Source organism: Amia ocellicauda, chromosome 17 (genome assembly GCF_036373705.1).
Source record: "Amia ocellicauda isolate fAmiCal2 chromosome 17, fAmiCal2.hap1, whole genome shotgun sequence".
NCBI classification, from domain to species: Eukaryota; Metazoa; Chordata; class Actinopteri; order Amiiformes; family Amiidae; genus Amia; species Amia ocellicauda.
The window spans coordinates 29754216-29769687 of NC_089866.1; the positions used below are offsets into that span (position 1 = coordinate 29754216).

The following is a 15472-nucleotide window of genomic DNA, read 5'->3' on the forward strand; positions in this document are numbered from 1 at the left end:
TTAATGTACATGTATCAATATAGAGTGAGAAAGTATAGGACTGTTTTAAATAATTAAAAAAAACACTCTGAGTACTGGGTTCGTAGACCTGCTACATAAACTAGATCTCTGTGGCTCTGTCGTTGGGGTGTTATGGCCATGCCTGGTTGTAGGGCCTTATCTAGAACGTAGCCATCGCTTGCTACTGATAACCGCATTCAGGGCTCTGCCGTTTCCCACCCAATCTGATAAGTATGTGCTGCCCTTCTCCAGGACACTAATCCAGAGAGAAAATTAAGAATAACAATAAAAGAAGGAATATGTAATCAGACCCGGTTTCATGGCTTTTACTACAGAGCAGTTTAATTATTGCCGCACAGTCTTTGTGTGCCATATTCAGTTTACTTATTTTAATAGCACAAATGAGTTGTTTCTATATAGTTCCCTTTAAGAGACCAATATTGACACATTTCTTTCTTTTTATTATTATCACTTTTAAGCCTTCACTAGTCTCATAAGGAAACACATTTCTGTGTAAATATTTCTGTTATGTGCACATTTTAGGTATTCAACATATTGATAATGGCAAAAATGATTAAGGTTTAATTAAAAAAATAGACAGTTCTTTGTCTTTGGTTAAATCCCTCTCACTTTGTAACTTTTACTAGTAAGTCAAATTGAGATTTTAAAAGTTGGTACATGTGAGACAGAGCCAAGAAGGTTTAATTCAGACTGTAAGTTGTTTATGTACATGGGTAAATTACTTTTGCTAACCTAGTATAGTACTATATACCAATGGTTTATTGTCCTTCAGGCTAAATCATTTTGTATACCAAACAATGGTGAGTGCCATATTCTGAGTAATGTACTTAACCTAGTGCTAATCATGCTCTGAAACCAACCCATAGAGAACAAGGTGAGATCTGGATTAATGGCAAAGCACAGCCATAAACTGTCAACATAATCAAGCCCGGGTCGAAATATAGATGTCTAATTATTCTGAGCACTCATCTTACATTTCATAAAGAAAAGCATTTCATTCTAAGCAATTGTTAGGTGTATACTACGTATTCCAGTTAGTTCACTGTAATGACAGAAATGAGAAGTTCAATTCTTTAGCACACTCACAGAAAACCATTTCTTTTTAAACAGTTACTAGATAGCCAGTTTAGGCCTTCATCTTAGTTATTTCTAATAGCAAGAGTGCTTAAAATTATTAATTCAATTATATATCTTTGTTCCCCCTTTTTCTTACTGCTCTCATAAAATAACATTTTATTCAAGCAATAACAGGGTAGCCTAAATATACAACATATATTAAAGTACAAGTCATCTGAAAGCTGTGTACGGTCTCAATGCATTTGATGCTGAGGATTATGTAACTGATTAACTGAAAATGGTCAAAACAGTGGACTTTTATTGAATGTTAAATTTGACAGTGTCCTCTCTTAAGGACCTGCTGTCTGGGGGCGTTGCTGCTTTGGGTGTGTCCAGTGCCATTTCAGATAAGAGAGGCTCTGCAGGACAAGCAGGACAGAGACCCGTCTCACAGACACTCTGCCTGCTCTGCATCTCCCTTTCCCCTCTCCACCGCTCACAGCTGAACTATACTCTGAATCTTACACAGAGCGCTCAGCTTCTGACGCTGATGGCAAGACCGGGCCTGGCTCCGAGCCTGAGGAAAGCCATGAGGTAATTCAAATTTATTTAATTTCTATACTGTGAAATGTCAGATTGAAAGTGGTTTCTGTTCTTAATGTTTGTATTGTTTACGTATTTCATGTATTTTTGTACATTTTTGTGTTGACGAGTCCTACATCAACATGAATGTGAATTTCAATGTGAAGAGCACATGTCATGCTCTGTAATGCAAGGGAGCAATGAGGGGCTGTAGAGACACTCATAAGAGTAGCAGATTTAACACTTTTTTAATTAACTACTAATTTGTTCTGTTTTAATAGAGTATGAAATGTAGTAGAAAGTTGTATCAGATCAGACCACTGGACAGAAACACCCCACCAAGACTGAGTTTTCATGTTTCTGCCCTTGTCACAAGTCACCTACAAACTGTTGACAGAGTGGATGAGGGTCTACAGCAGAGGTTCCCCATCCTGTGGTTGTGACAAAGTCAGGGTGAGTTTTGTTTAATATGTTTTTAAATTATTATTATTATTATTATTATCATTATTATTATTAAATTAAGTAAAAATATGATTGCTTAATATGTTTTTGCATTATTATTACTATTATTATACAGTATTTGTTATATATATATATATATATATATATATATATATATATAAATATGAATTTGTAATTAAAAATATGATACAATTATGTCAAATTAAATCAAAAGTATAAACCACATTAATGTACATAGTAATACATATATAATACATATACATATTCTTAGTATTTTAGGGGTTGGAGTTGGTAGGGGTTTTGAAGCCCTGGCCTACAGAGTCATTTTAAACCCCAGCGCACAGCATTGTCTAAGCCCTGCTACCCGCTCTCAATGCCGTTGTTAGCTCTGTATTAGACAAGTGTCTAAAAGTTGCATGAATAGATTAATAATACCCCTGTACTACTGGTAAACCTTTAAGTTTACATCATACTTTGTGTAAGTGCTGGACTATGTTGAGGGTGAACCTATTTGGTTCTGTGTCTGTGAAATAAGCCATTTTACAAAACATAGAGTTTTCAGTGATTTTTCAGAGTTTCAGGGTTTAGTAGAATGCAGTTTTGGGTCATATAAATATGACGTTGTGCTTATTTCTGTCTGCTGTATGTGTTTCCTGAAGACTGATTGCATTTTCACTATGTAGTTTGCAGATTACTCCTAGAAGTTATATAAATAATTTTACAAAACTTAAAATTTGCAGTAAAATACCATTTGTGCTTATTATATCCTTGCAATGTGGTCCCTATTTCTGTGTTTTGTATGTGTTTCATGCTTGCAGTTGTCACCATGTATTTGTAGGTTTGAAAAATAAGGTATTTTCAAAGGAATATAAACTTAAGTGTTTCTCACTTTATTTACAATAGATACCTGGTGTACTTTGTTGCCAGAATCAGGTATAACTTTGAAAAAGAAGCCAACAGTGAAAGACTTAATAGAATATATATGGAATATGCTGGAAATGTTATGGAATGACATTACTCCGTACAGGTCAGTGTTTCTTTCTGTCCAATGTTGGTGTTGTGAACCAGAAATTAATTACAAGTATCTGTACAACATTTTGTGGAGTATCTTTTTCTGCTTCTGACTATGTTCCATGTTGTAAAATGCTTGTTTGTCACAATACAAGTCACCATTGTGTGTGTGTGTGTGTCTGTGTGTGTATTTTATTAATTATATACATTTGAGCACAAACAAATGATATTATATATACATATATTATATATTATTTTATACATATAAGTACTCACAAATAGTGCTTCACTGTGTCTCTCTAAGAAAAGTGGTGTACATGTCTTTAGTGTCTATTGATAAATAAAACATATAATATGTGTAATGAAATTAAGTGCAATATATTCTTAAATATGATACATGTTAAGGCTACGTTTGAGCATTCAGTAATGTAACATATATAATAAATACAGGGCTGGTCAAAATGTACAGATATAATTCTATACATTTCACTGTTGTTCTCTAAGAAAAGTGGTGTATTTGTCTTTAGTGTCTATTGATAAATATAAACTAAAGAGATATAGGCATGTGTGTTTATCTGTGTTTGCTTAAATATGTATGTAATGACATGCAATATATGTAAGTCTATACATTTCTTAATTGATTTTTTCTTACCTTTTTATTTTGCCAACACAGTATCATCCTAAGCCTAATCATAAAACATATAAACTAAAAACACATGGACATATGTCCATGTGGGTTCAAATCCCACTCTGGGTAAATATTCATTTTTCTTTTTTAATTTACAAAAACAGTATCATAAAACAATATAACCTTAAATATATATAAAATGTTTATTTTTCTTATTTTTTAATTTACTAAAACTGTATAATCAAACAATATAACCTTAGAAGTATATGTGTATTTACAACTTCTTATTTTTGAATTTACTAAAACAAATCATTAAACATTATAACCTAAAATAAAATGTATACAAAATATTTTCTTATTCTCTTTTTATTTACTAAAACAGTATCATAAAACAATATAACCTTAAAAACACAGTTTATGCTATTAAACATTACACCTCCACACCAGCAGGGTGAGGTACTCTCGGACCCTCACCATGATGGATGTCACCCTAGCAAAATGGCTACCATCTTACCAGATGACCTATGACCTTACAAATGGCTGACATCCAAGATGGCTGCCATCTTACCAGATGACCTATGACCTTACAAATGGCTGCCATCCAAAATGGCTACAATCTTACCAGATGACCTATGACCTTTCAAATGGCTGCCATCCAAGATGGCTGCCATCTTACCAGATGACCTATGACCTTACAAATGGCTGCCATCCAAGATGGCCGATATCATCCAAGATGGCTGACAAGGGAGGGCGGGACTTCCGGTCTATGGTATGTAGGAGGGTGGGACTTCTGGCTTTCAAAATAGTAGGTGATGCCGCCATCTAGACTACTAAAGTTCTAAGAGATAGTGAAACCAAATGGAATAAATGGAGTGTGAAAGTGAAAAGGGTGGGCGTCCGCTGTGCTGCTGCACTTGGCGCACGCACCTCAGACGACCCAGAGGAATCAGATGATGAGGAAAGTGTCGACTGGGACGATTTAGAACACAAAGCGTGGAATATGAGCGAAATAAGAATAGCGGAGGTTTTGGCGTGGCAACCCCGCCGTACAATACAGGTACTTCGGGATTATATCCAGACCTGTCGCCTTTCCAACCCGGGCATAGAGAGCCAGACGTTAAAACAGTGCCTGCCGCTCCAATGCAGGTTAAAACCCGCACTAAAAGAGACAAGGATGGAAATACCACAGAATATACCACCCGAGTACATACTCCCTTTTCGCCAGGGGAAAAGGAAATGATTTGCGCTTCATTACCTAAATTGAAAATAAATCAAGGTAATACAGAATTTTGGGAAAAACTGAATGAAAAGATGTTGATTAATCTTCTTCACCCTAGAGATGTTCACATCATATTGAAAGCCAAATGCCCTTCCAATGTATGGCTTCAATTAGAAAAACTCCGACATAGGACTGGGACTGGGCTTGTGTGGAAACAAAAGACGTGCAAGAATGCGCAGATTTGATCGAGGCATTCGGCAAAGACATAAAGCAAGCCCTAGGACAAAGTAAGGGAAATTGGGGAATAGTAGTAGGCATTAAACAAAATAAAGGCGAGTCAGTAATTGATTATGCTGAAACAAAATTCATAGCTTATCAGGAACACTCTGGAGACGATAGAGCCAACAGAGACCAAGCTGTGTTTCTGTCAATGTTGAAAGATGGCATGTCACAGACGCATCAAAACATCCTAGCTATGGGAATATCTGTTGGAAACACGTATCAGGAGTTAGTGCGGTGGGCTGCTGAGGTAGAAACTAAAGCAAACAAACCAGCAGAAACTAACGAGAATCCCCATGGCTGCAGTCAACACCTCCCCGACTGGGCAGTGTTTTAGGTGTGGTCTATTAGGCCACGGGTCCCAAAACTGTCATAACCCAAAGGCACTGAGTGGTACTGGACCGACATGTACAGTCAGTGGAAAGTCAGGTTACCATCAAAATAACTGTTGGATAGCGGGACGTGGTAATCCACCACCCAATTTCCAGAGAAACAGAAACCAACTTCAGATGTCTGAGCAGCCACGTACCGAAGATCTGTTGAAAATTATACAGGATCTGACACGCCAAATAAATAATAAATAGGATATTGCGGCCTCCTCGGTCGGCACAGGGGATCCAAGATTACACATAACGGCATTGTTAGGAGGCCGGCAATGCACAATGTTAGTGGACACAGGCGCCTCTGTTTCGATAACCGACCTTCCTCTTCCGACCACACGAAAGAAAATTCACATTTCTGGTATAGGGGGGGCTGCGTTAGTTGCATTTCTAAGCACCCCCCAGCTTTTAGAGATTTCTTAATCCCCGTTTCTTTTTAGGTGTGCAAAAACCCTGAAGGAACTATATTGGGCATTGACATTCTCCGCGAAGCAGGGGCTTTAGTAGATGCAAGGAATAATCAGATACATTGGAAAACCCCTATGGGCTCGCATAACAGCTTAACACACACCGCGACACTGTGTGTCAGTATCAGCCATTTCTCCCACATACATTTCGCCTCCCCCACAGTGGCCCACTGATAGTTGTGGAGCTGTCTGTGCTGCACTTCCTCATATCTGGGCCAGACACAAACAAGATTGCGGTTTGGCTCAGGTCCCACCTATTTCGGTCCCTGGTGCAGTGCACCCAGCACACAAGCAATATCCGATTAAACCACAAGCTTTGACTGCTGTACTGAACATAGTGTTCCAATTACAGCAGGCTGGCATCATAAGACATGCACACTCAACTACTAACTCACCTATCTGGCCAGTTGCCAAACCAGATGGCTCTTGGCGTCTCACAATAGACTATACACACTTGAATAAGGTTACACCACGTCTGCATCCCATAGTTGCTAACCCCTCAACAATCTTTAATGCTGTTGAAGCATCTCATGTTATATTCTCATAGGATATATCCAATGGTTTTTGGAGCCTTCCTCTGCACCCTGATTCACAAGACAAGTTTGCTTTCACACTAGGTTCACAGCAATTTACATGGACACGACTACCCCAGGGGTTTCACAATAGCCCCACACTGTTCCATCAAGCTCTAGCTTCTTTCCTAGAACCCCTCAATCTTACTCCTTGGAGCTCCTCATGCATCCAATATGTTGATGACATTCTAATCGCTTCTTCAGATACGACCTCCCGTATGGGGGCACTATCTCTCGTTCTGTCCACATTGTCCACAGCAGGGTTTAAAGTCAATCCACGCAAAGCTCAGATAGCCAAACCTGAAGTCCAATATCTGGGTCATCTCCTGTCTGTAGGACACAAGTCTATGACCGTGGACCGTAAACAAGCCATTCTTCAGATGCCTGTCCCACACAATGTCCGTGCAGTACGCAAAGTAATGGGATTATTAAACTATTGCTGCTCTTTTATTCCTAATTTCACACAGGTTTCACAACCGATCCAGGACCTGCTGCACGGCAGTTCTGACGCAGGACCACGGTGGTCGCGATCGCCCTGTGGCCTACTTCTTCTCTAAACAGCCTGCCGCCACAGCAGGCATGCACCCCTGTATGTCCGCTGTTGACTGTGCAGCTTGGGCAGTGTCTGCCAGCGAGCCTTTGGTTCTCTGCTCCGATGTAATACTTCATACTCAACATACCATTGTCGCCCTCTTGCACACGGGTAAGTTGCGCTCAGTCTCTGATTCCCGCCGTGCTCGCTGGGAGGCTGTTTTACTCCCTCGGGATAAGTCCATCCACATTGTCAAAGACACTCGTTGTAATCCCGCTTCAGGCCTCTTAACCGAGGGGCCACCACACTCATGTCCCAATGTTCTCTGCCACGACGATTACTCACAGTTCTCTGAACAACCTCTAGCTTTCCCAGACAGCGAGCTATACGTGGATGGTTCCCGTTTCTATTCTGATGGTGTGCCACATACCGGTTGGGCTCTGGTCTCTCAACACGGTCAGGTTATGGAGTCTGGCTCTCTCCCCGGTCATTGCTCTGCTCAAGTGGCAGAAGTGGTAGCCTTAACAGAAGCCTGCTCCCTTGCATCTGGCCAAGCTGTGAATATTTTCACTGACAGCCACTATGCCTAGGTTGCTGTGCATGATTATATGGCCATGTGGCAACGCTAGGGTTTTGTCACTACAACAGGGCTCCCTATTAAGAATTTTTCTTACATCCAAGCCCTCGCTCAGGCCATCTGCCTCCCCCGCTCATTGGCGGTGGTCAAGATTAAGGCTCACCGCCATGACTCCTCGGATCCCCATGTTCAGGGGAACTCTTTAACGGACCATGCTGCAAAGGCAGCGGCTTCTTCTCCCGCTGCCCTCGTCTCCTCTCTTTCTGACTCTTCCCGGATAACTAATGTCAATCTTTCACAGCTTCAAAAGGACACCATTGATCCTCCTGTCCATGCCTCGTTCCCACAGGCCTTCCAGGACACTCCAGGCATATGGCGGCATCCGTCTAATTCTGGTGCCATTGCCCCCGCCTGCATACATCACACTCTGCTTGACCAATATCATGGCCCTGGACATAATGGACGTAAGGCTATGCTCGCACAGTTGCGCTGTCATTGTTGGTGGCCCAGGATGGGCCGAGATGTGGCAGTTTATTGTCAACATTGCATTCCATGTGCACATACCAATCCAGGAAAGCCCATTCGCTCTGCGCCCTCTCATCAACCCCGTCCACGTGGCCCATGAGAGCACGTACAGATTGATTTCGCTGGCCCTCTCCCTAAATGCCATGGCAAAGCCTACTGTCTTGTTATCATTGACCACTTCACCAAGTGGGTGGGTGCCTTTCCTTGTTGCGATTGTTCTGCAACCACTGCGGCCCGTTTGTTGGCCACTGAGGTCATTCCCCGCTGGGGCGTGCCGTGTCAGATGGATTCTGATCAGGGCACTCATTTTACGGGGAAGGTTATGAAATTGGCCTGCCTTCTCTTGGGTGTCAGACAACGCTTTCACATACCATACCACCCACAAAGCAGTGGTCTTGTGGAACGCACTAATCGCACACTTAAGGAAAGCCTCACGAAGGCCCTCCTTTCTTCGGGTAAAGGCTGGACGGTGTCTCTACCCGCTGTCTTATATAAGCTGCGTGCTGCCCCGTCCCATCAAACCTCGCTTTCTCCCTATGAGCTTATGACTGGACGGGCTATACAATTGCCGAGTGACCTTTGGAGCCCCACAGACCCCTCGGCGCCCTTCAAGGACTACCTTCGGTCCTATGTGCAGACCCTTTGCACACATCTCTCTGGCCTTCATGGCCACGCCCGCACTTTGCAATCTCTTCATGATCTTCATGATCGTCTCCGATCTTCTGCCCCGCCCTCCCTTCCCCCTGTTGGCTCCCATGTCATGGTTCGCCATCTCCCACCTCGTGCGGGCCTACGCCCTCGTTGGTCTAGCCCGCATATTGTCCTTCTCGCCACAGACTCCTCGGTCTGTGTTGACGGATAGGAGGGCGGTTCTCGGTGGAAACACTGGTAAAGTTGTATGGTAAGACTCATAACTAATCCCTTTTCCTTCCAAGGGAGGCAGCTGCGATCGTCCTGCAATTTGTCTTTTACCGTGATAAAGTAACTTCTGCTTCTTCCCTCAGGATTCTTCATACTATTCCTCTGCAGCTTGTGGTTGGTGCAGAACACTTCCACAACAACAGATCCCCACCATATGCATCACGCTGGAGAAGAATGGAACACCTTTCACCAACTTACTACAGCTTTTGGGAAGGCATTAAATGTATCAAAATGTTGGATATGCATGCATGTACCTGCAGCGGTTGACAGTGGTGCCCCACTAGGGGCAGAAACCGTAGAGTGTGGGTTTTCACGATATAGGTGCACCTTTGGAGGCATCACTCCCAATCTCACACAATGGCGACAAAAGAACAATCGTAGCGACTCCCTCTGTACTCATTACCCTAATCAAACCTGGTATAGTCGACCGGTGGGGGGATGGGGATTTGGCCGACTTAATGTAACAAGACGGAAACTGTATTCTCTGAAATTGGCCTATTCTCTCCCCTCCGAGGAATGTATATGTCAAAACACTTCCCTCCAGCGTGTGCTAGGGTTTAGTAGTTGTGTCACTATTGGAGTTCTTGGCTCACGTAATATAACGGGAATAAAATCCCAACATACGTTCTATTATAACTTCACCTCTAATACCCTAACGCCGTCCACCAATGGAACATACTGGATTTGTGGCCTCAGGGCTTATTGGATACTCCCTGTAAATTTCACTGGTTGCTCCTATTTGGGATATATGTATCCTGCAATACGCCATGTGTCCATGCTCCCGGGCATCCCTGTCAGCCATCTGCATGCAAGAGAAATATATGAGAGTACTAGATTTTATATGACATTGTTTCTTAATTTTGGGGTAGCGCGCAATACTAAAGAAATCTGTACGATTGCATCTATGCTAGAAACTGTTGCCAATGATACCGCTGATGCTTTGTCTAACATCACCACTGAAGTGGTGGCCATCAGGACAATCACATTGCAGAAACGTGTAGCTTTAGATTACATGATTGCTGCCCAAGGAGGTACATGTGCCCTCATAGGTAAGGAGTGTTGTACATACATACCCGATTCTTCTGAACATATCTATGATTTGGCTGATCACATACGTAAAGTGAGTAACCAATTACGGGACACCAACTCCTCCACAGGAGGGTGGTGGTCCTGGTTAGCAAAACATCTGGGCGGCAGGGTTATGCAGTTATGCAGCACTGGTTTTTTCGTTTGTCTCTATCTGGCTTTACAACTCATTCATTATCTCGTTAGAAAGGCCTCTGATGCTCTTTTCCCTGTCTCCTCTGCAAGCATCTTCCCTTCCTCCGTCTTGCCCGCTGGTAGAACTGGCGGGCTGAGGGAGATGGATACTTTTCTGTGATACATAAATATATATATATATATATATATATATATCTGGTGTCACATCCCAGCTGTCCTTAAGTGCAATTATATTTGAGGTTGTGGAGTTGTGGCCAGATTGACCTTTCTGTTTCGGCTTACTCTCGCTCTGCTCCACTTGGCCGACAGGAGGGACTGAAGAGGCCCCAAATAGCCCCCCCCTACATGAGTTCACCAAAGAGCACATAACGAGACCAGCTTCTACCGGTTTGTACCAGATGCATCTCTCTGCAGACACAAAATACAAATTTAGTACAGAACGTACGTTCTGTAAAACCACAAGAAGATGGGGAAGTGGGCACACAACCCCCCTTTGCCTATCTAGACATGCGTTGGATACGTGTGGAATATAAATAACGAAATGGTCACATATGTCTCCATATTTGGGCATAAAATAGAAATATTGTGTTTAAGCTTAATCAGGAAGATAGTGAGGATATCATAAGATAGGGAGTTGTCTCCCCCTTATTGGTTCAAACTCACCCTGTCCAGGATATCACAATATGTATATAACATCATATAAGCTCTATGATTTTAGGGAAGTAAGGACAGAGACCTGTGTGTCTGTGTGTATTACTTTTCTCCAAGCAGCTTGAATAAAGACTCTGTTTGATTCAATCTACTCTACAGTCTGATTTTTCTGAGAGCAATTAAAAGGAGACTCTTCACATACCACTTCAAATAAGCAGGTATGCTGTGTGTGAGGTCCCAGGAGATGGTCACTGGATTTGCTCCTAATACATAGCAACAATCCAGGCCTGTTCACTTAGGTGTTGTAGTTTGTGGCCATGAAGTATGTAAAAAGCTGACAGAGACCGCACAGTTCCATTGTAAACCAATTGTCCTTAATGCAGTTCCCACAAAGTTCTCTGTTCAAGAAAACATTCCTGAAAAAAGGCATTCCACAGTTCATAGCAATGTAATACGAAATACCAAAATAAACAAACCGCAATGCCACCTATCGCTAGAGAGGAGAACTGGATAACAGTGAAAACTGTCTGCGGTAATACAAAGAGGCTGCACAAACAGTCAGCAGTCCCTCTCAAGTTCAAAGGCAGACTGAGTGTCTTGCTGTGTGCATCCTCTGTCCAAGGAAATGGACTGTTCCACCCCCATACTGCACGGGTTGACAATAATTGTTACGACCCCAAGTGGCTGATGTAAGGGGATAAGAGGAGCGTAACGTAAAACACACAAATGCAGTAGTGGGAGAGTGAAGGGAGTGCAAAAACCAACACAATATCAATAAGATATATATATATAAGAAGGGTTTATTTACAATGGGGAGGGGAGTATGTACAAGTATGTACAGTATACAAAAACACGTGATGATAATGATACAAATAATTAACAAATATACAGAGGAAAACACCCTGGTCGGTGTTGGCTAACACTGAAACAAAACAAAACCTATCTAAGCTAGTCTAAAAGAGTAAACCACTACCTGACTTGTATTTGTAGGACGACCCTAACTAGCTACACTAACTAAACTATCTAAACCTAACAACTAGTACAGAGGGGTGATCAGCACCCCTACCTAAATACCTAATGTGCTAGACAACATACATCCCTACGTATAACCGTGTAAACCCATGGGTATCTCGCCTATCTACCCGTTCTCCCCTGAACAGAGCACAATACAGAATACAATGTAAACGGAAAACAAAACAGAGAAGAAACAGTGGATATTTACACAAGGAAGAACAATCAATCACAAAGGTATTTTACACAAACGGACAGGGTAGCAACACGAAATGGCGTTGCAATCGGTAGTCTCCCGTAATGGAGGAATGACGGGGTATTTAAGCAGTAGTTGGAGACTTCTGATTGGACAGGAACAGCACGGAACAGCAGAGTTGAGTGACGGGGATGAGAGCCAATCACAGCGGGACACCTGCGTACAATAGGGATAGGAGGAGAACAGACACAGAGCACATGCACGTAACAATAATACAAAGAAAAACATTCAAACTGCGAAGCCCCTGCTGACAGAATAGCACTCAAGCAGTTACAGTAAAAACATTTCATAATACTGATTTAATACTGTATTTAACTGTCACGGATTGTGTTAATAAGCTTAATTATCACATTATATTATTCACTTACATTGGGTTATTCACTTGCTTATTATCTTTGTTGTAAAATGCAGATCTTGTTCTTTGTTTTCTTTGTCATTTTTCTGCATATTGTCTGCGTTGTAAAACATTGTTATCTTACGGTTTCTTTATTGTCTGCGTTGTTTGAGGTTGTGTGCGGTGCAGTCATGGCAGTGGCCGTGGGGAAGGTGGTTGTGTTGTTCTGCCTGTAAACACATAAGAAAGGACTTTCCCGACATTGCAAGGGGTTGGATGTGTTAGTTTTGTATTGTCCACAACCCCCGCAAACTCATCTCACCTCCCTCATCTCTCACTGCAGATTATTTCGCCTCCTTCTTCTCCAAGATCACAGGCATCCGCAAGCACTTCAACAGTCCCCCCTCCTCTCCCACCATGCCCAAGTCTCCCACCTACCAAGCTTCCTTTTCTTCATTCTCTCATGTCTCAGACTCTGAACTTTCCTCTCTCCTCCTAGGTCACAAACCTACAACATGTGCCCTGGACACTCTCCCTATTCGCCTCTTCCAAGTGACTGCTCCCGATCTACTCTCCTCCCTCCTCAACTACTCACTGGCTGTTTCCCCTCTGCATTAAAACAAACTGCTGTCATGCCACACCTCAAGAAACCTACCCTTGACCCCACCTCCCCTCAGAACTACCGCCCTGTCTCCCTACTCCCCTTCCTCCCAAAGACCCTCGAGCGGGTGGTCCACCGTCAGCTCTCTGCATTACTTCCCCATCATTCATTCCTGGATCCTGTGCAATCCGGCTTCCGCACAGCTCACTCCACTGAGACAGCTCTCCTGGCAGTCACTGGCTCCCTCAGCTGTGCTCGGGCGGCCTCCCTCTCCTCAGTCCTCATCCTCCTTGATCTCTCCGCAGCATTTGACACTGTTGATCACTCCTCTCCTGCCTCGCTGACCTTGGAATCTCTGCGACTGCTCTCACCTGGTTCTCCACCTACCTCAGTGTTGGGGTAAAATTGCTTTCCAGTAAGATACTAGTTAAAACTTGCTCTTATAAGGGTTTCCTTGTTCTTATTTCTCTGCTCAGACTTATATGTGTGGCAATAATTTCTACTGCCTTGGACATTCTTTAGTTAATGAACCAAAACTATATAACATGTTCTTATCAGTATAGTGTGTGCTGTGTCCTTGGTACCAGTGCTTCCATGTCTGGATGAAATATTGTTTCCCCAATTATAAAGAATACCTTATGAATTATTGCTTCCCGTGTCTCGGAACTGCCCCGGGACATATGCCAAGAAAATATCATCCAGGTTCGGGACGGCCCCGAACCTCCTTTTGAAATATTGCTTGTAGATTTATAAAAGGCTGTGTGAAACTTTCAATAAACGAAGATAAACGAACAGACTTTACTTCCCGGGCCTGTACTGTTACTGTTACACTGTTACTGGAAGCGCTCACTGGGGTGCCTGATTCACTGGGACCTGAAGGGTTGCTTCAACTGAAGCATTGTACCTTAACACTCAGCAACCGGACCTATCAAGTGACATGGCGAGGTTCCTCATCCACCCCCCAGTCTCTCCTCACAGGCGTACCCCAAGGCTCCGTCCTGGGCCCGCTCCTATTCTCTCTCTACACTCGCTCCCTGGGGCCCTCATCGCATCCCCTGGTTTGTCTTACCACTTCTATGCAGATGATGCCCAGATCTTCCTGTCATTTCCCTCTTCTGACCCTCTCATCCCCTCTCGCATCTCTTCCCGTTTGTCTGCTATCTCCGCCTGGATGCACTCGCATCACCTCAAACTCAACCTCTCCAAATCGGATCTCCTCTTTTTTCCCCCCTCTTCCTCACCTTCTGCTGATCTCTCCATCTCAATCCCCTTGGAATCTATGACACTCTCTCCCTCTTCCTCGGCTAAGAACCTAGGAGTCACCCTCTATCCTGCGCTCTCCTACACTCAGCACATCACCATGCTGACACGCACCTGCAGATTCTTCCTGAGCAACATGCGCCGAATCCAACCCTTCCTCAGCAACTACACCAGCTGCTCGTCCAGTCACTGGTCCTCTCCCGCCTGGACTACTGCAACTCCCTCCTGGCCGGCCTGCCTGCAACTACTACCCGCCACTCCAGCTTATCCAGAACTCTGCGGCTCGTCTGGTATTCTCTCTGCCCAGATTTGCACACGGTACTCCACTGCTCCGCTGCTTCCACTGGCTCCCGATACCAACTGCACCAACTACACTGCACCAAGCTACCTTCAGACCCATGTCTACCCATACATCCCCTCCAGACCACTGCGGTCTTCCAGTACCAAGAGACTAACTGTGCCTCCTCTGCAGTCTCCTTCCTCCAGAGCCGCTCCTTCTCATCTCTGGCCCCTAAGTGGTGGAACGACCCACTGAAGTCAGAGTCCTTGACCTCCTTCCGGCGCTTACTCAAAACACATCTTTTCAGACAGTACTTGTAATTTAGTCATTTACTCTCCTGTAAAATAGCACTGATACAATGTTTATCATACTACTTGCTTTGCATTACTAGTACTTGTATTGTTTATTTTGATCTCCCCTATGCTCCTTTCCCCTGGCCTGATATATTGTGTAAATTGGAATTTGTAAAATGCATGCTTTGCATTGCACTGTTGTAGCGTAAGGTACACTTATACATTTCAATTAAAGAAGTGAATTTATAGTATCACCTTATCACGAATCCTAGAATCCTGGAACTCAATTTCCGTAATACTTGGACGCAGACACCAATTCCAAAGACTAAATGT

At 43.2% G+C, this 15472-nt stretch overlaps 1 long non-coding RNA gene across 1 annotated transcript; it reads left to right on the forward strand.

Moving 5' to 3' along the window:
• The first annotated feature begins 1324 nt into the window (after positions 1 to 1324).
• Positions 1325 to 11251, forward strand: LOC136712932 (uncharacterized). The gene is made up of 5 exons (XR_010804899.1): positions 1325 to 1671; positions 2036 to 2112; positions 3025 to 3148; positions 7145 to 7380; positions 9316 to 11251. It is a non-coding gene; the product is annotated as an uncharacterized LOC136712932 (long non-coding RNA).
• Positions 11252 to 15472: the final 4221 nt, after the last annotated feature.